General features: G+C 41.0%; 1 non-coding gene across 1 annotated transcript; it reads left to right on the top strand.

Moving 5' to 3' along the window:
- The first annotated feature begins 2,498 nt into the window (after positions 1 to 2,498).
- Positions 2,499 to 2,603, top strand: LOC130042159 (U6 spliceosomal RNA). Its single transcript, XR_008795133.1, has one exon. It is a non-coding gene; the product is annotated as a U6 spliceosomal RNA (small nuclear RNA).
- The last annotated feature ends 24,552 nt before the right edge of the window (positions 2,604 to 27,155 follow it).

Raw genomic sequence — 27,155 nt, 5'->3', positions numbered from 1 at the left:
CCCAGGAAAATTTTAGAGCAGATTATGTCCACCTAGCAAACCTGAAAAGTAAGAAGTGAAATATTTCAAGAGACAGATTCATCATTGACAGCTTGATAATTCATTGATAACCTATAAATAGAATGCTAATAATTTACACTTTTTATAGGATACCTCACTTAAGAATCTTTAAAATTTTATTATAAATCTGATTTCATTTTTCTTCTCAGAACTTTGGATGATATCATCCATATTATTTTACATTTTTTGCTTTATTTATTTTAAAATAATTTTTATTTAATTAAAGAATTGTACCTTGTGAAGATATTGATAGTTAAATTTAAACATACAGTATTTCAAAACCAATCCCACCACCAGTTTCCCATGCCCCATCCTCTGCCACCCCCTGCTCCCTTCCATCCTACTTTGACAGTCACATTATATAGTTTGGTGGTTGCAGTTTAAATCTTTTGTTTTCTGTGTTGATGAGTCTGTGCTTTGGATATGTAGCTATCCCACTCTTACACATCACCAGCATGACTGAAGATCTGACCCCTATTCTCACATTACTTACCTTTCTCATCTTTCTCTCCCACCTTGATTTCTTTCTTTCTTTCTTTCTTTTTCTTTTTTTTCTTTCTTTATCTGTCTTCCGCCATAAGCTCTGGGATCAAGGGTGATTTAAGCATTCCCCACTCTTTACTACATTTACTTATCCAGTTATTCTATAATGCCACAGATAAGTGATATCCTTCTGTATTTGTCTTTTTCTGGTTTCCTTCTTTCAACATGAAGATGTCATCCTTATTACAAAGTGTAATATCTATTATAAATACCTATTATAAAAAACTGTCAGAAAGGGTGTATTATTTGTCAGTGGAATTCTCTTTAGAGGCATTTTGGGGCTGAGTGCTACAAATCCCAGATATGTCCAATTCATTAAAAAAGTATTTTAAAAAGAGATATCAATAATTAAAGTGATTTACAAGGCTCAACCTGTAACAACATGTTGGTCATCTCTTATACAAAGGCTTAATGACTCCGTGGTGAGACACAACAATCTTCACACACTTTCCTCTAAGGAAACTTTTATGGGTAATTTTTAGTGGATTATTCTTAACAAACCACACAAAATAAATTATTTAGGACCTTCTTTTGGGGGCAGGCTTGGGTGGTGGTAGGTAAATTCAAAATAATGGTGGTGGGAAGGTATAATGGTGATGGGATTGGAATCATTGGTGTTGGAATATTGAATGTAATAAATTATTGTGAACAATTTTATAAAAATAAAAGTAAATATAAAAAATAAAGTCATTTTTATTTAGGGAATTCTTGTAAAATGTTATTCTCTTTATCATTGGGCCCTATAGTTTAGGAACAAGATTTGTGAGTAATTTCATAGACATCTTTAAATTACCAAGAAAGAGAAAATGTAACATCAAGTGCCACAGTCGGTGTAGAGCTGAGATCTGATAGTTCTTCCATCCTAACTGGAAAGAAGCCATAGTTTTAGTTGGTGCAAATGTCATGTGGGAGGAGAGAGAGAGATTACAGAACTATGAGGTAATTACTTCAGCTTAACTGTCCCACAGAAAAGCTACCAAGTGTTCATAAACAGGGTTACAATAGAATACATATTCTATGACAAGATTTGGCCTGTACTTTTCCATGCTTATAATTCTTTCCTTGGCTTACCGAGGAGGAGAAATACTAGAAATTCCAGAAAATTTAGGATTTAGTTAATCTTGAAACTTTAATGGGCGTGAGTTTGTTAAAAAATGAAGCCTACTGGAACTGAAATACAGTACGGGAGTTAAGGGACTTGCAGCCTTGCACACGGCCAACCAAACTCTTATTTGTTCCCTGAATACAAATCCTGAGCATTGCCAGGAGCAACCCCAGAGCACAGAGTGAGAGCAGCCCCTAACATCACTAGATATGGCTGGACCCCTCCCCCCAAGGCAGTTTACTAGGTTTAAAGTGACTCTGGAACCAGATTTTTTTTTTTAATTTAAACACCATGGTTTCCAAAGTTGTTCATAAAGTTGTTATGGGCATTTAATATTGCAACACCAATACCACCAGCAGTGTGACCTTCCCTCTCCCATTGTCCCCAGTTTTCCACCCCACCGCCAAGCTTATCCCCTTAGCAGGCACAAAATACTTTCTTTTATATTGCTTGGTGCAGCTAAATGGCTAATGGAATTATCAAAATATATTACAGTAAAAGAAAAATTGTGAAATTTTTTTTACCTCACATGTCATTAGTCCTTATCTGAGAGTTTACTAAACACTTTGTTGCTAGTTGAATCTTCTGTGTTGTTTTTGTTTATTGTGCTTAGTTGGCTCCTATGTAATTTTCCCATTTAATTTGGTTTGCTCCTACTGGGATGTCAATATTACATGGCCAAGTGCTCTATCTGTAGAACTGGGCCCATGAGTTTAGAAGACTTTGGGACATGGATGTGGTTTCCAGGACTTCCAGAAGTATGGTGCAGGGTGGAGAGCTGCGTGGCCCCGCTCCCTTCGGCAGCACATATACTAAAATTGGAACAATACAGAGAAAATTAGCATGGCCCCTGCACAAGGACGACATGCAAATTCATGAAGCGTTCCATATTTTTAGCATATTAGTAATCTCTTATATAAGGATTTAATGGCTCCAGGGTGAAATACAATAATCTTCACACACTTTCCTCTAAGGGAAGTTTTTTGAATCATTTTTAGTGGCTTATTCATAACAAATAATATAAAATAAATTATTTAATGTCCTGGTAGGGGCACTGTCTGGGGGTCGGGTGACAACACTTGAAATATGGTGGTGGGTAGGTATAATGATGGTGGAATTGGTATTGGAATATTAAATGCAACAAATTATTGTGAACAATTTTATAAAAATAAAATATGTAAAGCTCGGCCAATTAGTTTACATGATGGTGGCTGTGGAACCTGCATTTTAACAAGCATTTCAGGTTATGTAATACACCCAAGCAGGGTTCTAGTCCTTGAGAAGAAACATTCACTCTGAGATAAAAATATTTTACAAGGAAAGTTATATGAATGAGACTAAAGTTTAAGCTTCAAATTTATATCTAATTGTTTTTCTGTATGATTTTGTTTCACTTTGGGGTCACATCCAGCTGTGCTCAGGGCTTACTCCTGCGTCTGTGCCCAGAATCACTCCTGGAGGGGCTCAGGGACCATCTCAGATATTAGAGATTAAATCTAGGTCAGCAAATGCCCTATCTGCTGTATTATTTCTTTAGCCCCTTCTCTGTATAATTTTTTTTACTTTGATGATACTTTAATTTTTATTATTTTTTTAATGAATCATCGTGAGATACAGTTACAGACTTACAAACTTCACTGATTATGTTTCAGTCACACAATGATCGAGTACCCATCCCTCCACCAATGCCCATTCCCCACCACCAATGTTCTCAGTATCCCTTCCACCACCACCATCACCCCCACCTCTCTGGTAGGAACATTTCCTTTCACTCTCTCTCCTTTTGGGTGTTATGGTTTGCAATACAGGTACTAAGTGGCCGTCATGTTTGGTCTATAGTCTACTTTCAGCACACATCTCCCAACCCGAGTGAGCCCTCCTACCATCATTTACTTAGTGGTCCTTTCTCCCAGCTGCCTTTCCCCCCAGCATGTGAGCCTGGTTTCCAAGCCGTGGAGTAATCTTCCTGGCCCTTATCACTATTATTCTTGGGTGTTAGTCTATCATTCTGTTACTTTATATTCTACAAATGAGTGATTTTTGAAAGTAGATTTTAGATTAAATTTTACCTTGCATGGGGGAAGAATATCTTTGGATGTCAGAAGAATTTTGTAGTAAAATACACACCTTGTATGTGTGAAGCAGTGGGCTTGATCTCTCATAGCACAGACACACAGAGACACATTCCTCGCCAGCAATTTGTACTGTTTAAGTGATTATTTCTATAGAATGGACTTCCAGTGAAGGAGATAAGGAGAATGAGATAAGAAAGAAAGTCTAAGTACAATAGGTACGGTGCTTGCCTTGCTTGTTGCTGGCCCAGGTTTGATCCCCTGCAGCACATAGTCTCTCCCCTGAGCCTGCCAGGAACAATCCCTGAGTACAGAACCAGAAGTAAGCCCTGACCAAACAAGTGTGGTCCAAACACACACACACACACACACACACACACACACACACACACACACACACACCCCTCTAACAAAAAATTCAAGCCCATGTTATAAAAATTAAGCAAATTTCATTGACCAAAGAATAAAAAATAATGCGTAGTGCACAGGAGTGCAGGTCCCTGAGTGCCACATTATCAACCAAAAGGGTTTTTTCTGTGGGAGGAGGAGGTTGGTAGAATAGGGATAGGGTAAATGCCTCACATGTGGCAGACCCTGGTTGAATTCCCAACACATATACCACATGACCCCCACCCCAGTATTTCCAGATGTGGCCTTGATATTCCCTGACCTCAGTATAGTACCCTAGTGTTGAATATTCAGCCTGGTCAGTCAGGAGTAATCCTTGAGCACACCTGGTTGTGGCTCAAAAAGCCAAAGAAAAAAAAAAAGACCAGTTTTTAAAACAACGTATGTTGTTTTAATGTGCAGGACCTCTTTAGAATACTCTATCTCAAATGGCCCTTCATCAGGATTTGCAAGAAAGAGAGAGATTTTCTGCAGAGATGCCGCGATATAATAAAGCAGCACTGTAGCACTGTCCTCCCGTTGTTCATCGATTTGCTTGAGTGGGCACCAGTAACATCTCCATTGTGAGACTTAATATAATAAAAGGAAAATAAAATATAAGAGGAAGAGAAGAGTGGTTGTTTACATTGCAAATAGTCGTTATATTTGCTTATAAAAGTACATAAAGGATTTGGGGCTGGAGTGACAAATCACTTGCTTATAAGAAGAAAATAAAATATAAAATTATTCATAATAATAGTTTTATCATTTTTCTCCCTTTAGCAGTCATTTGAAAATGAATATGAAAATAATAGCAGAATGCTTTTGGAAGTGGCCAAAAAGTATAATTTGTTAAGCTTACCAGTCTAAGTAGAAAATATTCCTTTTCTGGCTTTTGTTTGGCTTTTTGGCTTTGCTTTGGGGCCACAACTGGCAGTACTTAGGAATCTATGCTCAGAAATCACACCTGGGGGTGCTCAAGGGACTATATGGGATGCTGGGGAATTGAACCCAGGTTGGCCATGTGCAAAGCAAGTGCCCTACCCGCTGTATTATCTCTTCATCCCCATTTTCTGTTTATTTTGAACCATCCTCAACGGCGCTGGGAGGTGTGCATGGGGGGATGTTTTGGGGAGCATGTTTCTCCTGGTTTGGTGTTTAGAGTTGGCCCTGGTGGTGCTCAGGATATCAGATGGTACTAGCATGAAACCTGGGTCTTTGTTCTGTAACACATTTGTTCTAGCCCTTTGGACCATCTCCTTGGCCCTTGAAAACACTCTGCATGGGAAAGCCCCAGATCTGTTTCAATACTTGACTATTAGTGAACTCACTACCTCACATCTGTTTTGCACGTTTCAGGACTCACCACTATTAGAAAAAGTTGCTTGGTAATAACAAAGTCAGGAGGAATTCATGATCCTGTACAAACTAGGTAAAATGAGAGAGAAACATGGAAAGAATCTTCTAATTATTTGTTGGTCAAGTAGAAAGTTAGAGTAAATCATACTGGCTAAACTGCTTTCTCAAGTTTCCATGTTAAGAGTTTCTACTGTTTGCCCACTTCCTAGTAGGCTGCTGGAGCTCACCATAGGAAAGGTAAATATTGTCATTTTAAATAAAGAGCTGTTTATTATATAACAGAGCAGAAGCTGCCTTCTATTTTTGAGTCTCTGATAAGTTAATTGGGGACAGTAGCCAAGGCAGCTGACAGGAAGATGGTGTTTTCTTTTTTTGGTTTTTGGGCCACACCCAGTGGTGGGGCTACTCTTGGCTATATGTTTTGGTCATTCTAGTGAGTCAGCCCTCTCCTCCTCCATGCAAAGCATTCACTCTGTCCACCGAGCTGTCTCTCTGGTCCCAAGATTGTGTTTCTAGCAGGAATAGGCCATAAAGTTAAACTGGTTTCACGTTTGTCTACAAAGTGGTAATCATGTTGTTCTGTTCATTGATTGTTCTTTGACTCCTTCTGGGGTTAAGTAAATAGGGGCACCATTTGTACTACTTTGCCAGTTCATTTGACTCCTACCTTGAGCACAAACCATCTCCAAGACAGATCAAAGCCAAATCTGATGGCCTGCTACCATTAATGGATTTCAGTGCTGGTTATTCAATGAAAGAGGAAAGGACAATTTAATGCCTATTTCCAAATAAATGATGGTCTCCAAAAGTTTAGTGCATCTAGAATTGATCTCAATGTTTTGGATAACCTTTTCCACATCCATTTTGGTGGAGATTTGTTAGTAGCTTACATTTTTAGAAATGTAATGCAAAATAGGTTCAAATATATAACAGGGAAAACAATTTGGGTCAGTCAGTGATTTAAGAAAAACAACACAAGGACTGGGGAGGTAGCTCAAAGGGCTGGAATAAATTCCACTTTAATACTGGCAACAAATGGTACCCCGAGCACTGATGTACCCCCTCTTCCCAAAAAAATCACAGCAGCAAACACAAATTAAAATTAAAAAGGAAATACACAGTTTTGATAAATAAAAGAATGTTTTTCAGGAACTTTGCATTTCTACAATGCTTTCTGATTTTCAAAGGGCTTCTCTCTCTTGTGAGATAGGAAGAAACAGTATTATTAGCTCTGTTTTACAAATAAAGTGTATAAGTGACTAAATGGAAACAAGAAGTCCGAGACTTCTTATCCTATTTGTGTATATAGCCTCATTTCTTCTAGGTTTTGGGCCATACCTGGCTGTACCCGGGGCTTACTTCTAGATCTGTACTCAGAGGTCACTCCTGGTGGTGGTGCCAAGACTGAATTCAGGTTGGCTGTATCCAAAGCAAGCTCCCTGTCTACTAAACAATCTCTCAGGTCCCTTGTAGCTGAGATATTTCTTTCCTTTTTTTTCTTTCTTTGGTTTTCAGGCCACATCTGGTGTTGTTCAGAGCTTACACTTGACTCTTCACAATGATGTTGAAAAAACTGGATAGCCACATGTAAAAAAAGTGAAATTAGAACCATACCTCACACCATTCACAAAAGTAAACTCAACATGGATTAAAGATCTAAAGATTAAACCAGAAACCAAAAAATACATTGGAGAAAACAGTGGAACTCTCCAGGAAACTGACCATAGAGGAGTTTAACAGACTGGCTACAACTGCAAAGACAACAAAAATTAACAAATAGGACTGTATAAAACTTAAAATCTTCTGCACAGAGAAAGAACTTCAAGCTCTAATAAAAAGACACATTGCTGAACGGGAAAAAATATCTGCACATGATACATCAAATAAAGGACGAGTATCTAAGATCTATAAAGTACTCACAAAACTCAACAACAAATTCAATGAATCCCATTTTCAAATTGGGCGAAGAGATGAACAACTTTTCCAAAGAAGATGTACATATGGCCAATAGGCATATGGAGAAGTGTTTACTGCATTCATGATTAGGGAAGTGAAAATCAAAATAGCGAGACATTCTCTCACATCTATGAAAATGACATATATCAAAAAATCTGGAAACAGCCCTTGTTGACAGGTTGTGGTTAGAAAGCAACCCTCACCCTCTATTGGTGGGAATGTCAGCCTCTATAGAAAGCAATATAAAGATCTGTCCAGAAAATAAGAATAGAACTACATAAGACCCAGCGATACCATTTCTTGGCATCTAACCCCTAAATACAAAAACATTTCAAAATTTCTAATTCAAAAGGATATGCACAGCTATGTTCATCACTGTACTTAGTATGTCAAAATATGGAAACAATTTAAATACTTTACTTCCAATGAATAAATTAAAAAATTGTGGCTTGTATACACATGAAATATTATGCATCTCTGAGATAAAACTGCCCAATTAGCAGCAACATGGATGGAACTAGAGGATGTCATGCTGTATGAAGTTAGTTAGAAGGAAAGGGACAGATACCAAGTGATCTCTCTCATACGTGGAACTTAAAAATATACAGCAACAGGGCTGGAGAGATAGCACAGCGGGTAGAGCATTTGCCTTGCATGCAGCCGACCCGGGTTCGATTCTTAGCTTCCCATATGGTCCTCTGAGCACCGCCAGGAGTAACTCCTGAGTGCAGAGCCAGGAGTAACCCCTGTGCATCGCCGGGCGTGACCCAAAAAAGAAAAAAAAATATATATATATACAGCAACAAAGATCCAAAGGCAACACAATGGAATAACTGATTCACACAATTGAAGGGAGGAGATTAGAGTCCTTGGGGGAGGAAGATGGGCACACTGATGTTGGGTATAGTATTGGAATTATGTGCATAAGAATCCATTAAATACACTATTGGAAATCACAGAATCACAATAAAAATTATTTTAATTGACTCAATACCATATACAAAATTAATTAAAAGATGGCTCATATATAGTGGCCGGAGAGATAGGACAGCAGGTAAGGCTCTTGCCTTGCATGCTTCTGACCTGGATTTGATACCTGGCATCTCACATGATCCTTTGAGCACCACCAGAAATGACTCCTGCAGAGCGAGGAGTAACCCTCAGCGTCACTGGTATATCCCCAAAGCAAAACAAGCCACAAACAATAAAACTAAAAGATGACTTATAAATATAAACGTTAAATCAAAATAATCAAACTTGTGGAAGAAAACATAGGAGAACATCTTTATAATTTTGGAGTAGGAAAAAGTTTTTGTTTTCTTTGTTTTGTTACCATACTGGGCAGTGCTCAGGGTGCTAATCCTGGGTGGGAATAAACTTTGACCTCGCATCTCCCAAACTCAGACTACTTTTTTGATTGTTGGGTGGGGGAAAGGATTTGGGATACTGGGCTGCACCCAGCAGTGCTCAGGGACTGTGCCTGGCTCTGTACTCAGCAGTGATCCCTGGCAGTGATGCAGAATCCTTTACGTAATGCAGAAGATTGGAACCAGGGTCATTGGAATGCGAGAGTCTTCACTTCTGTGCTATCTCTCTGAGCCCCAAATATTTCATTTCTTTTTAGGTTTTGAAGTAACATCAGAAGTGCCCAGGGGTTACTCCCAGCTTCTTGCTTAGGGGCACTCCTGATGGTGCACAGGAGTTTGGTGCTCAGTAGTGCAGGGGATTGAACCAGGGCTTTTAAAAAATGGTACAAATCTGGGGCCAGAGTGATAGCACAGGACGTAAGATACTTGCTTTGCACTCAGCCAGCAGGGCTACAATACCTGGCACCACATACGGTTCTTATGAGTCCCACCAGTAGTGATCCCTGAGCTCAGGGTCAAGAGCAAACCTTGAGCACTTCCAGATGTAACCCAAATCCCACTCTCTCTCCAAAAAAAGGGGGTGGAGGAAGAAATATCTCAACCACAAGGTCAGATGCCTGACTCTGTATGGATCCCTCAAACACTTAAGAGCAACACTGAGGGTTCGTAATGATACTACAGCAAGTAGGGCATTTGGTTTGCATGCCTCCGACCTGGGTTGAATCCCCAGCATCCCATTTGTTCCCCCAACTGCAGAGCCAAAAGTAACCCCTGAGTAACCCAGGTGTGAACCCCCAAAAAAAGTGACACTGAGCATGGAGCCTGAATTCTTAACACTGCTAGAATTTCTGAACACTGCTAGGTGTTACCCCAAAGTAAAAACAATGAAAATTACAAATATGTTTCTTAATTTTTGGATTTCTGCTTGTATTTCTGTGATGGGCTGGAGCGATAGCACAGCGGTAGGGCGTTCGCCTTACAAGCGGCCAACATGGCCGACCCGAGTTCGATTCCTCCGCCCCTCTCGGAGAGCCCGGCAAGCTACCGAGAGTATTCGATATGCCAGACACAGTAACAACAAAGTCTCCAATGGAGACGTTACTGGGCCCGCTCGAGCAAATCGACGATCAACGGGAGGGCCTTTACCTTTACCTTTTACCTATTTCTGTGATGATTTTTAGTCACAATCACAACCATGATCATCCTGTTGTTCGTCAATTGCCTCGAGCAGGCACCAGTAACAACGTCTCCTTCCTAGCCCTGAGATTTTAAAAGAGCCATATTCAATGCTCTTTCAGGGCTAGGAGAATGAGACCTATCATTGTCACTGGTATTTTGTATATTGAGTACGACATGGGAAGTTTACCAGACTCTGCCCTGTGAGCAGGATACTTTTGGTAGCCTGCTGGGTTCTCCAAAGTAAAAATGAGATAATAAGACGTCCGGGAGCTGGGTTTTATAGTTTCTGGGTCCTGGCCGTTGATGGGAACCACCTGGCGCCGGCAGCAGCTGGTGGGTGTAACGCCTGGAAGGTGGGGGATCTGGGTGGAGAAGGCCCAGATCTGAGCAGGCTTGAAGATCTCAGCCCTGGGACCCACATGCCTGGGTTCCTCTGCCGGTTCCTTCATGCATGAGGCTTGTCCAGACGTGTGGAGAGTGGTCTCGGCATGGCTGTGGCTGGTTCTGGAGGTCCTCGGCTGCCGGGGCTCTGCTCAGGGCAGGGAGGGAAACTCAACCCACCCCCCTCCAAGGGACCCCGGTGAGAACAGCCAGTCGCGGAGGCAGGAGACTCTGAAATGATGATTTTTAGTAGTTAGTGAATATGCTATGTATGTTTTCAGCTTTTCAAAATTTATTAAGCCCTACATTATGATCCAGCAGAAGGCCTATCTTTGGTGCACATTTGAAAAGAAAGTATATTTTGCAGTTGTTGGATAAAGTGTTTTATAAATATCAATTAGGCCACATTGCTTAATAGTGTTGTTTAAATATATCCTTATTGATTTTTGGTTTTCTTGTTTCTAGTGTGTGTGTTAAATCTTCCATTATCATTGTGATTTTTGTCTATTTCTTATCCACTTAATTTTTGTTTCATCTCTGTTAATCTGTTAATCTGGAACTGGAGTGATAGCACAGCAGTAGGGCGTTTGCCTTATAAGCGGCCAACATGGCCCACCCGAGTTCAATTCCTCCGCCCCTCTCGGAGAGCCCAGCAAGCTACTGAGAGTATCTCGCTCGCTTGGCAGAGCCTGGCAAGCTACCTGTGATGTATTCGATATGCCAAACACAGTAACAACAAGTCTCATGATGGAGATGTTACTGGGCCCGCTCAAGCAAATCGATGAATAACGGGAGGACCACTGTGACCGTGACTCTGTTAATCTAGTATTATGTCCGCATAAATGTCTCCTTGTTGGGTTTTCCCATTGTCCTAACCCTTCTACTATTATGAAATGTTTTTATTTATAATAACACCTCTTGCCTGAAAATACATCCTGATGTCATTTAATAATGTCAACTTTGTTTATTTTTTAAAAATATTTATTGAATATCCGTGAAATAGACCATTACAAAGCTATTCATGATTGGGTTTCAGTCATACAATATTCCAACACCCATCCATTGACTAATGTACATTTCCCACCATTTAATGCCCTCTATTTTCCTCCCAACAACCCCCAACACCCCACACTCCACCCCCTCCCCCAGCCTCCCTCTATGGCAGACTCTTTTCTTCTCTCTCTGGCTCGCTCTCGTTTTCCTTTTGTGCATTATGGTTTGCAATACGTCAGGACCACTACAGACCTCCACCAGAGTTTCCTCTGGCTTCGCCCTGCCCAGGCATATTTCACCAACTTTCGGAGCCGAAAACCTCCAAAACCAGCCACTACCATGCTGAGACCGCTCTCCATATTCATGAAAGTACCGGCAGAGGAACAAAAGCATGCGGCTCCCGGGGCTGAGATCTCCAAGCCTGCTCAGATCAGGGCTGAGCATCCTCCACCCAGATCCTCCATATTCCAGTAGGCAGGGGTCACACCCACCAACTGGCCCCCTGATGCTGTGTAATCCCATCAATGGCCAAGACCCAGAGACTATAAAACCCAGCTCCCGGAAGCACATGGCCGCATTCGCAGCTGAAATTAAATGCAACTTTTGATCCCTTTTGAGATTTATTTATGGGTCTCTGAAGCAAGGCTGGTAAAAGAGCTTACATGGTGGAACTAGAGTTGATTTGTGGAGGTGACTGCCAGTGATTCCAGGAGTATAGAGAAGTGGGGATTAACTCAACCCAACCCCAGAAAGCCTGGAGATTTCAGTCATAAAACTTGCATACCAGAATTTTCAACGGGTTAATATCTCAGTGAGGTCTGTCCTGAGGTGATGGATTTCAGCCAGAGGCATGGTGGTGATTTGAGATTATGGGAGCAAGAGGTTGCCTGGACTCTGTTTGGGCGGGCTCAGCCGCCCCTCTGCCCCCCTCCAATTTACTCTTGTCTGTTCAGCTTTGCTGTGTTGGAAATTAACTGTAGTTTTTGATCTCTTTTGAGATTTATTCATGGATTTCTGAAACAAGGCCAATAAATGAGCTTATATAGTTGAGCTGGAGGTGGTTTGTGGGTGTGGCTTCCACAAACCTAACTTCTGTTTAGTTTCTTTGAAAACTTGGTCCCAAATTGTTGGGGTCCAGTCAGAGGCACAGCAGCAATCTTGGAGTATCAGAAAGACTGAAGGCAATCAGGCTGCTGATGCACTAGCCCTGTGGGTACAGGTTGACCTGCTGGCAGTACTGCACCCTCCTGCCAGCCTTATTTTTATTTTTATTTATTTATTTATTTAATGTAGGAGTACTGCTATTTTTTCAGCCACTGATTAGCTGATTGAATTGGGCATGAACTCCACATTACTTTTTTTTCATGATTTCATTTATTTTTTCCTTCTTATATTTACTTACAGCCTTATTTTTATTAGTGTTTTTATGCTACATCTTTTTCCCATTCTTAAGCTTTAAGTTATCTGCATGTTTTTTGTTTGTTTGTTTAAGGTATGTTGCTAATGTACAGCATAGAATTTAGTTTTTTCTAAAGAACTGTCTATCTTTTTTAAAGGACTGTCTATCCTACTTTTATTTGGAGGAGAGGTCATACCTAGTAGTGTTCAAGGCTTCCTCCTGGTTCTGTGTTCAGGGATCACTTTTGATGGTGTGCTGAAGACCATATGTGGTGGCAGGATTTGAATACAGGATGACCCCTTGTGAGAAAAGCACCTTAATCATTGTACTATTGTTCCAGACCCATAACGTCCATGTGCTTTTAAGAAATTGGGGCCAGAGCCCGCTTTCCAAAATCACTTGATCACTTGATCACTTGACATCCCTTAACTCATTTATTTGTTCGAGCAGGCACCAGTAACGTCTCCTTTCGTCCCTGTTGTGTGCTAATGTAGCCTAATGGCATCTGCTTGCTCCAGGAACACGAAGAGCCTCAAGCCCATTGTTCAGGGTCTTGACGAAGAAGTCTGACCGTCTCATAGGTGGGCAGCCACGCGATCTTTTGACGTTCTGTGGAATCCAGGTGGTAATGGCTCTAGTCCAGTGGTTGTCTCCAAATTGTATTACGTTTCCCACCCATCTGCTTTCCAAAATAGCAAAGTATAATTTAACATTTTGAATCCCCAGAGATGGCTACTCTTGACATAGATTTTGATTATCTCAAAAAAATTTTAGGGGTCTACACCCAGTGGAACACAGGGCTTACTCCTGGCTCACAGATCACTTCTGATGGACAAAAACAACCATAAGTGTTGCCAGGGATTGTATTAAGAACTGTTGCATGCAAGGTAAATGCTTTAACCACTGTACCATCACGCTGGCCCTCTAATTTTGTGAAAAATATCCTACGTTATTATTAAATGGTTTATAATACGTTGGTATTCCAAATTTAAGCTTATTTGGAAATAGTTTTTCAGATATAATAAAAGAATTGAGATAAAATCCTATGGGACTAGGATATTCTCTAAATTCACAGCATATCCTAATAAGAGACAGAAAAGGGTACATAGAACAGAGAGGAAGAAGATATAACAGATGTGAAAATAGAGTTACAGATTGGAGAAATGATGCAGACAAGATGGAGAGAATTAATACCAGCTATCAGCAGCTAGTAGAGAGTGCGGACAGCATCTCCCTCAGAGTTTATATAACGGAACCAGCCCAACCAACACCTTTCTGTAGGACTTCCAGTTTTTGGAACTATAGGATACGAAATTCTTATTTGTTTCATTAGTTTTTGGACCACAGGAGAGGACTGGTGGAGCTACTGCTAGCTTGGTACCCACAGGTCACTCCTAGCAGTGCCAGGGATTAGATGTTGGGGTCCCACATGCAAAGGCTAGACTCCAGCTATTTGAATCAATTCTCCAGCCCAAATTCCTGTTGTTTTAAGCCATTCAATTTGTGGTGACTTATTACAGGAAATGAAAAAACCCTACAGGAAAGTGAAATAGATCACCACAAATTGAATGGCTTAATCTTGCAAACATTTTTGTTTGTTTTTTGTTTTTAGGTGACCTTGGTGGTGTTCAGGGCTTACTTCTGGCTCTGCATTCAGTGATCACTCATGTTGGGCTTGGCAGACCATATGGAATGCTGGGGACCATACTCAGGTAGACTGCATACAAGGCAAGTGCCCTACCCGCTGTATTACTGCTCTAGCCCCAAATCTTGCAAAACTCTTATTAAATTTATTCATAAACATTTCATAGCTTTTATTGTTAATATAGATTTTATTTATGTTTCATATTAACTTAAATTGTTATATTATTTATAAAATGTTATATTTAAAACCTTACTTTTTTTTTTTTTTTTTGCTTTTTGGGTCACACCTGGCAATGCACAGGGGTTACTCCTGACTTTGCAGGAGTTACTCCTGGCGGTGGTCAGGGGACCATATGAAATGCTGGGAATCGAACCCGGGTCGGCCGCGTGCAAGGCAAACGCCCTACCCACTGTGCTATCTCTCCAGCCCCTAAAACATTACATATTTTAAGGACTGGAGCAATAGCTCCAATAGGGGCGGAGGAATCGAACTTGGGTTGGCCTGGTTGGCCTGGTCGGCCACATGCAAGGCAAACACCCACACGCTGTGAAGTAAATTAAGATAAAATATTCTTAAATAATAGGGATTACAGAGACAGTGCAGCAGACTTGTGTTCAATCCCTGGCACCACATATAGTTTCCTGAACCCTGTAAGAAGTGATCCCCAAGGGGTGTGGGGAACAAAGAGATAGTACTGTACTATGATATATATAGATAGATAGATAGATAGATAGATCAAATTATCCATACTATTGTATTGAATATCCATACAATTTTTTGGTAGAGGTTTTGGGTCCATAAACAGAAGTGCTGGGGGCTATTTCTGGCTCTATGATCAGTAGTGACCCCCAGTAGTCCTTGGGGGACCATTTGTGATGCTTAGAATTGGGATTAGCTACATGTAAGGCAAAACTCATTACTTCCTGTACTATCTCTCCAACCGTCAAACCATTTCTTTCTTTCTATTTTAATTGTTGTTGTTGAGATGGCCAGATGTCTGGCTATGGTACTTGCACATTCAGTTGTGCTACTCCGAGTTTGAGATCAGGTTTCAGTGCTCTCATACATGTTCACCAATCCTTACATGGTGAGGATTGTACTCCTTTAGTTGTGGTGCTGGCACATGTACTCACAGGGGCTTCACTGTTAACTTGTGGTGCTCATGCACATTCTGGTTAGAAAGATCACCAGGGGGCACTACAGTACTCACACAGGTGCTCACCAAGAGTCACACTTCCTGACTGTGGTGCTCATATATCTGTAGTTGCAGTGCTAGTCAGGAGTTACATCTTCTTTGAACTGTCGTGCTCATACACGCACGACAACCAGAAATTTCTGTGGTGCAGTCAGAAATCAGTTGCCGTGGACCACCGATAGCGGAGCAGCTAGGCACAAATAAAGTTTCCAGGATTGTGCTCAGTGCATTGTGGCAGCCCCTGGAAATTGAACTTAGTACCTGTGAGAGAGATATTCTAAGCTATTATACTATTCCTCCGGGCACTTATTCATACAGTTTTAAGAATTTATGGCTCCTTTTCAGGTTTCATTAAGGTTATTCAAATGTCGAGGACTTAAGAACCATGGTATGGGGGCCAGAGAGATAGTACAACAGGTAGGGTATTTACCTTGTATTTACTCAGGGTGTCTACTCAGAAGACCTGGGTTTGATTCCCCAGTACCCCTTATGGTCCCTCGAGCACCACCAAGAGTGATCCCTGAGCACAGAGTCAGGAATAAGCCCTGAGCACCATTATGTGTGGCCCCCAAACAAAATGAACCCCAAGAAGTCCAATTCCTCAATGGAAACAAACCCTAAGATATGATCAATAGAACTGTGATCTCAGGTTGTTAAGCATGAATAGAAGAGGTCTCGGGATAATGCAGAGAGGTCTTTACACTCTGGTGGTGGGTCTGATAGCTCTACAGTATAAAACAATACTAATTAGTGCTATAGTTTTTTTTAAAGTAATTAGAGCAATAGTACAGTGAGTTGGGCACTTGCCTTGCAAGTAGCCAACCTGGGTTCAATTCTTGGCATCCTCTATGATCCCCCGAATATCACCAGCAGTGATAGGTGCAGTGCCAGGAGTAATCTCTGAGCATCTCTGGTGTGGCCCAAACACCCAAAATAAGAAAGAAATTAGATATTTTAAAATGCTAAATAATATTTGAGTACTTTTATTTTATTTATTTATTTTGGTTTGGGGGCCAGACAACTATGGTGCTCGGTGCTCAGGGCTTACTCCTGTCTCTGTGTTCAGGCATCATTTCTGGTCAAGTTTAAAGGAGCTTATGGGTACTGGGGATAGAACCTGAATCAGCAATATGCAAAGTAAGTGCCCTACCCACTGTACTATCTCTCCAGTTCTTGTTTGAATGCTTTTAAATAACTAAGCTAACTTTAAATAACCTAAAATTTTTTTAAAAAAACCCAATGCACAATGCAGAAAAAGTATCTGCATTCCTATATTCATTGACACACTATTTACAATAGCCAAAATCTGGAAACAACTCAAGTGACCAAGAACAGATAAATGGATAAAGCAGCTATGGTATATCTACACAATATCCTATGCAGCCATTAGGGAAAAATGAAATCATAGAATCTGTTGGTACATGATGGACATGGAGAGTATAATGCTGAATGAGATAAGTCAGAAGGAGAGGGACAGACAAAAATGATACACTCATTTGCAAGATATAAAGAAACATAGTAGGAGAATAATAACCAAAGACAATAGAAATGAAGTCCAGGAGGATTGGTTCTTGGTGGAAAACTTGCCAAAATGTGAAGAGGGCAATTAGGTCAGAGAAGATTATTATCTACAATTATCTACAACAATAATACTGAGAGTGATCACTCTAGACAAGAAGAGTGCTGAGAGCTGGAATGATAGCACAGCCCGTAGGGCGTTTGCCTTGCACGTGGCTGACCTGGGTTCGATTCCCAGCATCCCATATGGTCCCCTGAGCACTACCAGGAGTAATTCCTGAGTGCAGAGCCAGGAGTAACCCCTGTGCATTGACAGGTGTGACCCAAAAAGCAAAAAAAAAAAAAAGAGTGCTGAAAGGAGCTATCGCTCCAGCAGAGTATCTCACCTGCTTGGCAAGCTACCCATGATGTATTCGATATGCCAAACACAGTTACAAGTCTCACAGTGTTACTGGGCCCACTGGAGCAAATCGATGAACAACAGGAGGACAGTGACAGTGACAGTGACAGCTGAAAGGAGGCAAAATGATATGCATGAAGACCATTTAGCAACAGTGTTGCGACTACAGTACCTAATAGAAAAAATTAAAATAGAAAAGTCTCTGCCATAGAGGCAGGCTGGGACATGGGAGGGAAACTCAGGAAATTGGTGAAGGGAAATGGACACTGGTGAAGGAATAGGTGCTCGAACATTGTATGACTGAAACTCACTCATAAACTATTTTGGAATTTTCTATCTCATGGTGCTTAAAAGGTAAAGGTAAAGGCCCTCCCGTTGATCGTCGATTTGCTCGAGCGGGCCCAGTAACGTCTCCATTGGAGACTTTGTTGTTACTGTGTCTGGCATATCGAATACTCTCGGTAGCTTGCCGGGCTCTCCGAGAGGGGCGGAGGAATCGAACTCGGGTCGGCCATGTTGGCCGCTTGTAAGGCGAACGCCCTACCCGCTGTGCTATCGCTCCAGCCCATGGTGCTTAAATAAATTAAATTTTAAGAAAATAAATAAAAAGTATTAAAAAACCATAATCTGATTATTTTTTCAATATGTTCATTGCCAATTCCAGTATTTGAACTATGCCGTAGCACTGTTCACTATTCTCCTCTTGCTCCAGCCCCATTGGACTATGCTAAGTAGCACATCGGGTAGGGCATTTGCCTTGCATGTGGCCAACCCAGGTTCAATTCTTCTGTCCCTCTCGGAGAGCCTGGCAAGCTACCAAGAGTGTTCTGCTCCATGGCAGAGGGTGGCAAACTCCCCGTGGCGCTTTCGATATGCCAAAAACAGTAACATACTGGTGCCCACTCGAGCAAATTGATGAACAATGGGAGGACAGTGCTATAATTGCAAACAAACAAACAAAAAACAGGAAAACCCAATTGAACTATGTTAACATTGAAAACTCTTTCCCCCCCCCCCACTTTGGCTTTTCTTTCCTTGCAGATTTAAAAATACAAGTATCTGAAGGATATCTTTTAAATATTTTAATTTGCATATCTGTATTTAGGCTATGTCTTTCTTTTGAGAGCTAACACCTGGTGGCACTCAGGGGCTCCTCCCAGCTTGGTGCTCAACACTGCTTCTCTGAGTGCTAGGAAAAACATGCAGTGCTGGAGAACAAACATAAGGCTCCCACTGCAAAGAATGTACTTTATCCCTTTGGACATCTCAGTTACGTCTCTTTTGGAGAGTTTGGGGATTAATCACATCTAGTGGTGCTCAGGGCTTATTACTCCTGCCTCTGCACACAGGGATCACTCCCAACAATGCTTGGGGGAATCATAACTGGTTCTAGGGTTTGAACCAGGGACAATCATGGCAAGGCAGGTGCCTTAACCACTGTGTCATCTTTATGGCCCCTATTTCTTTTTAAATCAAGAAAGTGGGATTGAACTCAGCACCCCCACACAGTCAGGGATTCTCTCTCTCTCTCTCTCTCTCTCTCTTAGGCCAGGGGGGGGTTAGCCTGTCTCTGAACACCTATATGGCCCAGTAAGAGGGCTTGATGACTTAGATAATCTGAGGCAACTGTTTTTGGTACCATTCAATAGGTGGAGAAATAATGGTTTTCCCTTAACTCAATAAAGAAAGATTTATTTTCCTCAGGTACTACAGCTCCAAAAGTGCTCAACTTCCTTCTCTTGGATGAATTACATATCCTGGATATATGGGAGAGCAGCAAACTCTTTTTTTTTTTTTGCTTTTGACTTTTTGGGTCACATCCAGCGATGTTCAGGGGTTACTCCCTGCTGTGTGATTTTTCTTGCCTTGAAGGGCAAGAGCCCACTCAGAAATTATTCCTGGCAGTACTCAGGGGACCATATGGGATACTGGGGATCAGACCCAGGTCGATCATGTGCAAGGCAAATTGCTCCAGCCCGAGAGCCCCAAACTCTTAACTGCCCACCATTACCTGCCCAAGCTAAGGGTCCTCCTCTTTGTTGTCCAGTTTTCTTCAGAATCAGAAGCAACTTTAAAGTTTGTTTTGTGTAAAGTTTGAAATATTTGGAAGAAAAAGAATGTGCACTGGAATGAAGAAACTCGGGCAATCAGACAGGAGGCTGGGATTCCCACAGCCCAGGGTTTTCTCTTGGCTTGGAGAAAGTAAGTGTACTTGCTCCCATGTACCCTAGCCCTGCTGTGTGATTTTTCTTCCCTTGAAGGGCAAGAGCCCACCAGCAGTGAGTATTTTCTCAATGGCAGCTTGAGTTGGGTTCTCTTTGTCTGTCCCTGATTAGAGCTAGGTTTTGTGTTGGTGGTTAGGAAAGTGGATGGCGGGATTCATTTTGGAATATTGGTAAAAGTGCTCAGGCCGGCTCTCTGGTCAAATGTAAAAGTAAAGTGGCTCTTCTCTGGTGCACCCCCTGACTCTGAATTTCTAGTATGTCAATACACTTCAGACACTGGCTAAATTTCATCACAGATTGTTTCCATATAGATAGACTTGGGGGCACAAGCCATTGTTACACTAGGGAGAAGCAGAGGGTCAAGGTACCAAGGACAGTAGAATTCTGTGTTCAGATTCCATACGTCCTGTGACACTGCTTGTCTTGGGGGATGTGGGGTTGGTGATTGAACAGCAGAATTTGATTTTTTTCGGAAGAGAGTCAAATGTTTTCATCTGAAAATTAAGACAAAATCATCAACTTTCCAATACAATAGGAATCCATCCCATTTTATGAGTGCATTGGTGAAATATTATGAATGAAGCATGGATGTTAGAAACAAAGAACTGCTTGATGTAGTAAAGCAAACTACATAAAGATCAGCACTGATCATTGTAGGAAGAACTAGAAGAATAGTCTGGCGATCCATGAGCTTAACCTTGGCCCAGTGCAAACAATATGAGGTTGGAAAGAATGAGACTGAGAGAACTCTGCAAATCACTAACATCCTAACAGAGAAGCAGTTGACTTCATTAGAGACAACTTCCAGTTTCTGATTCACTGAATGTCTTTCCTTTAAAAATGAGCATGAAGCGAATCATGGGAGGAGTATACTTGGTGGAAAAAGCATTTAAATTTTATGAAATGTTTGGAGTCTTATTTACTCCATCTGTATCCCTCTCCCCTTGATTTTGTAAAGGTTCTATCCATTTCAAAGGATTTGCTGAGTGCTGACAGGGAAGAAAGTTCTGCCAAGCTGGAACCTTCTAAATAGATCAAGATTTTTCAACATATCCCAAGCACGGCTAGATTTGATGCAGATAACTCTCAACCACATCACAATGTTGATGGAATCATTCATTTCCTTTCTTCTAAGCAGAGTAACTATCATTCCTCAACACAGACCAGGCATTTAGCCCTAACAAATGTAGTAATCAAAATATAGGGTGATCAGCTTATCCAGATTCCCATCTGTGCTTCAACTGTGATGTTTAATTTTCATTTCCTTCTTTCCACTGACATCCTAACCCAGTCAGGGAGGTCTGATGCCCTTGCCAGGGGATGTTGTTACTTCCTCATTCTCACATAAGAGCCGGAATTCCATTTGGAAAGAGAAATTACATTGGGTTTGATCAATACCCTCAAAGATTTAAGAGAAAAAAATGCCTTTTAGTTGAATTTAATATGTCCTTGATGTCCATGATTTGTATTCTTATGTTAAGTATAGGGTCACCAGAGATTAGATTAGCCATTGTTAATATCTAAAATTGATTTAAATGCAAAGAAGGATCAATACTTGAGTTAAATGTCTAAGTGTAACACTAACAAGAGACTGAACCTTCTAAATGGAATTATTCTTTGCTTTCCTCCTTTATCTGACACTGTGATAAATTTTTCTAAGATGAAAAATACTCACTGTCGTAAAAGGTATAGTTATATAAAAGGCAGATATAAAATCTGTACCTGGTTTCAATGCCCAGTATCACAAAAACAAACAAACAAAAAGAAGCCAGAAAGATAGCTTAAAGGGCTGAGCTTTGCACAGCCTGCCTGGACCCCTGGCACTAGATAGTTCCTTGAACACTGTCAGGAGCAATCTCTGAGCACAGAGCTGGGAAGAGCCCCTGAGCACCATCCGGAATGATCAAAATACACACACACACAAACACACACACACACACACACACGTACAAAGAAAATGAAAGATATTAAGTCAGTGGCACAGACAGATGATGGAAGTATACTTTGCAAAATGTAAATATCTTACAACTAAATTTGACAAATGCATGATTAATTATATACTAGTGATTTTAAGTGCACACTGTAAGTTCACACTGAAATATTTTCCCCCACTTAATCTTTATAACAACCTTGTGAAGGAGAAACATCTGCCTATAGCACTCCATAGGTTTGGGGTTTTGCTTTTTTTTTTTTTTTTTTTTTTTTTTTACTTTTTGGGTCACATCAGGGATTACTTCTGGCTCTCCACTCAGGAATTTCTCCTAGTGGTTCTTGGAGAACCATATGGGATGCTGGGGATTGAACTCAGGTTGGGCACTTGCAAGGCAAACACCCCACCACCAGTGCTATATCACTCTGTCCCCCAGTTTGGTTTGTTAAAAGTTTTCTAAAAGGGTTTGGAGAAGTAGCACAAGAGGTAAGTTGCTTGCCTTACACATTACTGACATTGGTTTAAATGCAAGGTACCACATCTAGATCCCCAGTACCACATCTGGTCCTCTGAGCATCTCAGGAGTGATCCCTGAGCACAGATATTTGCATGATGGAAACCTAGGTTTCCCCAGCACCACATAGTTCCCTGAGTAATGGTGAGAGTAGCTCCTTGAGCACTGAATTGGGTGTGGTCCAAAAGTTTTGTTGTTTTTTTTTTAAGAAAAGTAATTTGAGACAATTTATGTGATTCAAGCAGAGCAGACTTCATTCAGCTCTTCATGAAGCAAGCAGTCTTTATTACCAAGGGTTGAAAGAACTACAGAATGGAAGCCAGGAAGCCTTTTATAGGATAAAAAACAAGGAAAAAGAGAAAAATAAAAAATGAATAAGGATCTGCCACAGAGGCAGGTTGGGATTAGGGGGGTAGGGGGGTGGGAGGGATACTGGGATCCGTGGTGGTGGGAAATGGGCACTGGTGGAGAGATGGGTATTTGATCATTGTATAATTGAAACCCAAGCACAAAAATTTGTAAGTCTACAACTGTACCTTATGATGTCTCACGAATAAAAATTTTTAAAAAATGAATAAGGAGCACAAAAATAAATATATAATCCAGAGTTAGCTCGGTGTTTGGAATTGGCTGATGAGATTTCCTGTGTTTTTTTATGAAGCAGAGTAGTTACAGGGACACAAAGGTTATCTAAGTTTAGATTTCTCATGTGACATTCAGGGCAGAAGCGGCTCTATTTGGAAGCTAGAAAGCTATTTCAATGGGTTAAAGTTCAGGTTTGCTGACTGCAGGTCTAGAACTCATGACTTGTAAGCTGTGTTTTAGTGATTGTGATTCTAGATATGATTTTAAACAAATCACTTGTTTTTTTGTTTTTTTTTGTTTGTTTTTAGTTGTACTTTGCTGGTGATAGAACCCATGTCTCATGCAAACAAGTCATGTGCTTTTCACAGAGCTGCATCATCAGCCTCCAAATTTGGATCTTCCTTCCTTCCTTCCTTCCTTCCTTCCTTCCTTCCTTCCTTCCTTCCATCCTCCCTCCATTCCTTTCTTCCTCTCACTTTTTTTTTCTCTCTTTGTCTAATCCACTTTTCTTTTTTCCTATATAGTAGCAGAGGTAGAATTTCAAGAGTGTCAAGGCTGGGCTGGAGCAATAGCACAGCAGGTAGGGCGTTTGCCTTGCACGAGGCCAACCCAGGTTTGATTCCCAGCATCCCATATGGTCTCCTGAGCACCGCCAGGGGTAATTTCTGAGTGCAGAGCCAGGCAGGAGTAACCCCTGAGCACTGTAGGGTGTGACCCAAAAAGCCAAAAAAAAAAAAAGTTTCAAGGCTGAGGTTTTTTGATGTTGCTGAGACTAGATGTTGCTGAAAAACAGGCGAATGTGGAAAGTTGGAAGAACATTAGTATTTGATAGAACTAGAACTTTAAGTTGATATAATAAAATCTGTGCCATGGTGGAAAAGAAAATTTGTATTAAAAATATGTGTTAACCAAAATTTCTTGCATTCCATAAACTACAGGCTGTCACATGTTCCCACCGTAGCATTACATATATCACCATATTTTGTTGCATCATATCTTCCTGCAGGCCAGAATTACCTTATCTAGGGTGAATTTGAGTTTAGGAAATGTTGGAGAAAATTCTCCAATTTTTTATATTTGCCGAATTAATAGTTTGAAATGCTTTGAAAAGTAATTGTTGGTACCCTTAAAACAGTTTTTGTTTTTGTTTTTAATTCAAGAAACTTGAAAAGCTCAGCTCCAAAAACATGTAGGTTCATAAAATCTTGAGACCCTTTATTACTTTCCATTGGAGGTCTTTCAACTAAAGGAATAAATGTATTGAACTAAAAAAAAGTGTTAATTTTTAAAGGGTCCTTCACCAGTCTTCTGTGTATCTGGTTATAAAAATGTCATTTTGGGTCAGTTGAATATACTGATGGATTTTTTTGGTGCCAAATGTGAACTTGCATTTGAGTTTTAGAGTAGAATGATGATAGCAGGGAGTCTGGGACAGTGAAGATGACATTTAGAAAGACAGCAAGATAGAAAACTAACACCTGGGAGATGTATTAAGATGCAAGAAAAATCTCCAGTAGTCAGGGCATCTGAAAGACTTTTTTTCTGTAAAGAAGTCTAATTATTTTCTATTTCTCTGATAGTATCCCTCCTACCTCCATTAATATATGTATGACATATACACATGGTGTAGGCACGTGTGTTTGCAGGAAGGTCTTTCACTCTTGAGTTAATATAATTTATGGGTTCAGATTTATAGAAGCACAAGATTCATAAATGAAATAAATGGAGCAGATTTTTATCTTGCCTCCCTTCAATTCTCCAAAGGGCCCTCTTACCTTTCAAAAAAGTCACTTATTGGGGCCTGGAGCAATAGCACAGTGGGTAGCGTTTGCCTTGCACGTGGCTGATCCGGGTTCGATTCCCAGCATCCCATATGGTCCTCTGAGCACCACCAGGGGTAATTCCTGAGCGCAGAGCCAGGAGTAATCCCTGTGCATCACCAGGTGAGACTCAAAAAGCCAAAAAAAAAAATTAATTATTTTCCCATACCTCTTATTCTCCCTTATCTCTTCCCTTCCCTATGGCACATAAGTCCCAAATTCTAAGAGCCCCTTTGGGTTTTATATATATATATATATATATATATATATATATTATAATTTATATATATATGACTTAAATCTTTGCTTTGAGAAAAGTATTTGAAAACTAATAACTTATGTTTTTGGTTGCTTGAAATTGCTACTGGCAAAGAGAGTTATGAACTGTGTCATTTCTAGGTTAACCAGGGTGAAGAAGAGAAGGGAGATGAGTAGGAGCGATAGCACAGCGGGTAGGGCGTTCGCCTTACAAGCGGCCAACATGGCCTACCCGAGTTTGATTCCTCCGCCCCTTTCGGAGAGCCCGGCAAGCTCCCGAGAGTATTCGATATGCCAAACACAGTAACAACAAAGTCTCCAGTGGAGACGTTACTGGGCCCCCTCGAGCAAATCGACGATCAACGGGAGGGCCTTTATACCTTTATTGACACTCATTTGTCTAAAATGTTTTGCATTTTAGTTTTGCATAAAACTTGGGAACCAGAAAAAGAAAAAGGGACAGAAATCTTGGGTTATTTGGTGATTTCACTTTTTTTATGGGTAGAAGGAGACCAATGAATGGTGTTTCTTATTTGGAAGTAAAAAATATGGGGCTGGAAAGATAGTACAGGTAGGGCATTTGCTTTGCACATGGCTGACCAGAGTTCCACCCCAGCATTTTATATTGTCCCCTGAACACTGCCAGGAGTAATCCCTCAGTGCAGAGCCAGAAAAAAGCCTTAGCACCACCAGGTGTGACCCTAAAACAAAAACAAAACAAAAAACCTGTCAGCTAAACAAGATGGAAAGAACTTTCCTCAACATAGTTAAAGCCATTTACCACCAACCCACAAGGAAGTCCTTGCCATAGCAATTAATCAAGAAAGAAATATTAAGGATATCCAGACTGAAAAGAAGTCAAGTTATTTGCTGATGACGTACTATACTGAAAAAAAACCCCAAGACTCCACAAAAAAACTCCCAGAAATAATAAACTTGTACAGTAAAGTGTCAGGCTACATGCACAGATATCCACGGGGCATTCTATAAGCAAACAAAGAGATGGAAGAGAGAGAAGCTAAAAAGCAATCTCAGTCACAATTGTGCCTCAAAAAACTCAAGTACTCGGTAATCAGCTTAACAAAAGAAGTGAAAGACAGTCGTATGCAAGGACCATAAATAACTACTAAAAGAAATGAAAGAAGACACAAGGAAATGGAAACCCACCCCTTGTTCATGGATTGGAAGGATTAATATTGTCAAAATGACAATCCCGCCCAAAGCAGATCCTTACTCTTTTTTGTTATTGTTGTTGTTAACTAGCATCACTAGAGGAACAAACATAGTTATGCAAATATATGTCAAGTAGGCCCCCAGGGTGCTAGGGAAAGTGTATAACAGCATCTTTTGTGTTCTGACAAAGCCTCCTCCAGCCCTGAAAGCCCTTAGGTCAAGAAGAGCCCTGAAGAGGAAAAAGGGTGGGGGGGGGGGGGAGGGAGGGTCAAAGAAATTCTTCAGAATTAGTATTTTCTCTTCAGTGTTTCAACGTTGTTCAAATATCTCTGGAAGACTGAGATCCTCTTGGATGGTGCAATTGGTAGCAAAGGGCACCCACATCCCCTAAATGAAGGTTACTGCCACATAAGGATAGTCTAGCCTGGCCTGGTGGTCTGGGTTAGCATAACACCCTTGGTACTATGTACTTGAAGCCCCTCTTGATATTGTCACCTAGACATAGAGGACTTGCTTAAAAGTGGTTGAACATATGAGGGTAAGACAACATAATTGGCTAACTAAACCTGCACTTAATCACTTAATCACTTAACTTCCTGTTAGTCGTCGATTTGCTCGAGCGGGCGCCAGTAACGTCTCCATTTGTCCCTGTCGCGTGCTAGTGTAGCCCAATGGCATCTCTTCGCTCCGGGAACATGGAGGGCCTCAAACCGATCGTTCATGACCTTGACAAAGAAGTCTGACCATCTGGTAGGTGGGCGGCCACGCGGTCTCTTGACATCCCGTGGAATCCAATCAGTAACAGCTCTAGTCCAACGGTCGTCTTTAAATCTCATTACGTGACCAGCCCATCTGATTTTCGACACCTTGGCAAATGAGACAGCGTCCCTGATCCTTGATCGTCGACGGATGTCAGAACTCCGGATTCGTTCTCTCATTTGAGTGAAACGTGATATTCCAAGCATAGCTCTTTCTATTCTTCTTTGGGAGACCTGAATGGCGTTCTCATCTTGTTTGCGTAGGGCCCAGGTCTCTGAGGCATATGTTAATGCAGGAAGAACAGTGGAATCAAAGAGATGTGCCCGGAGCCG

Source organism: Sorex fumeus, unplaced genomic scaffold (assembly GCF_029834395.1).
Source record: "Sorex fumeus unplaced genomic scaffold, SorFum_2.1 ptg000098l, whole genome shotgun sequence".
Classification (NCBI taxonomy): domain Eukaryota; kingdom Metazoa; phylum Chordata; class Mammalia; order Eulipotyphla; family Soricidae; genus Sorex; species Sorex fumeus.
This window is presented reverse-complemented; position numbering and strand designations above follow the sequence as displayed.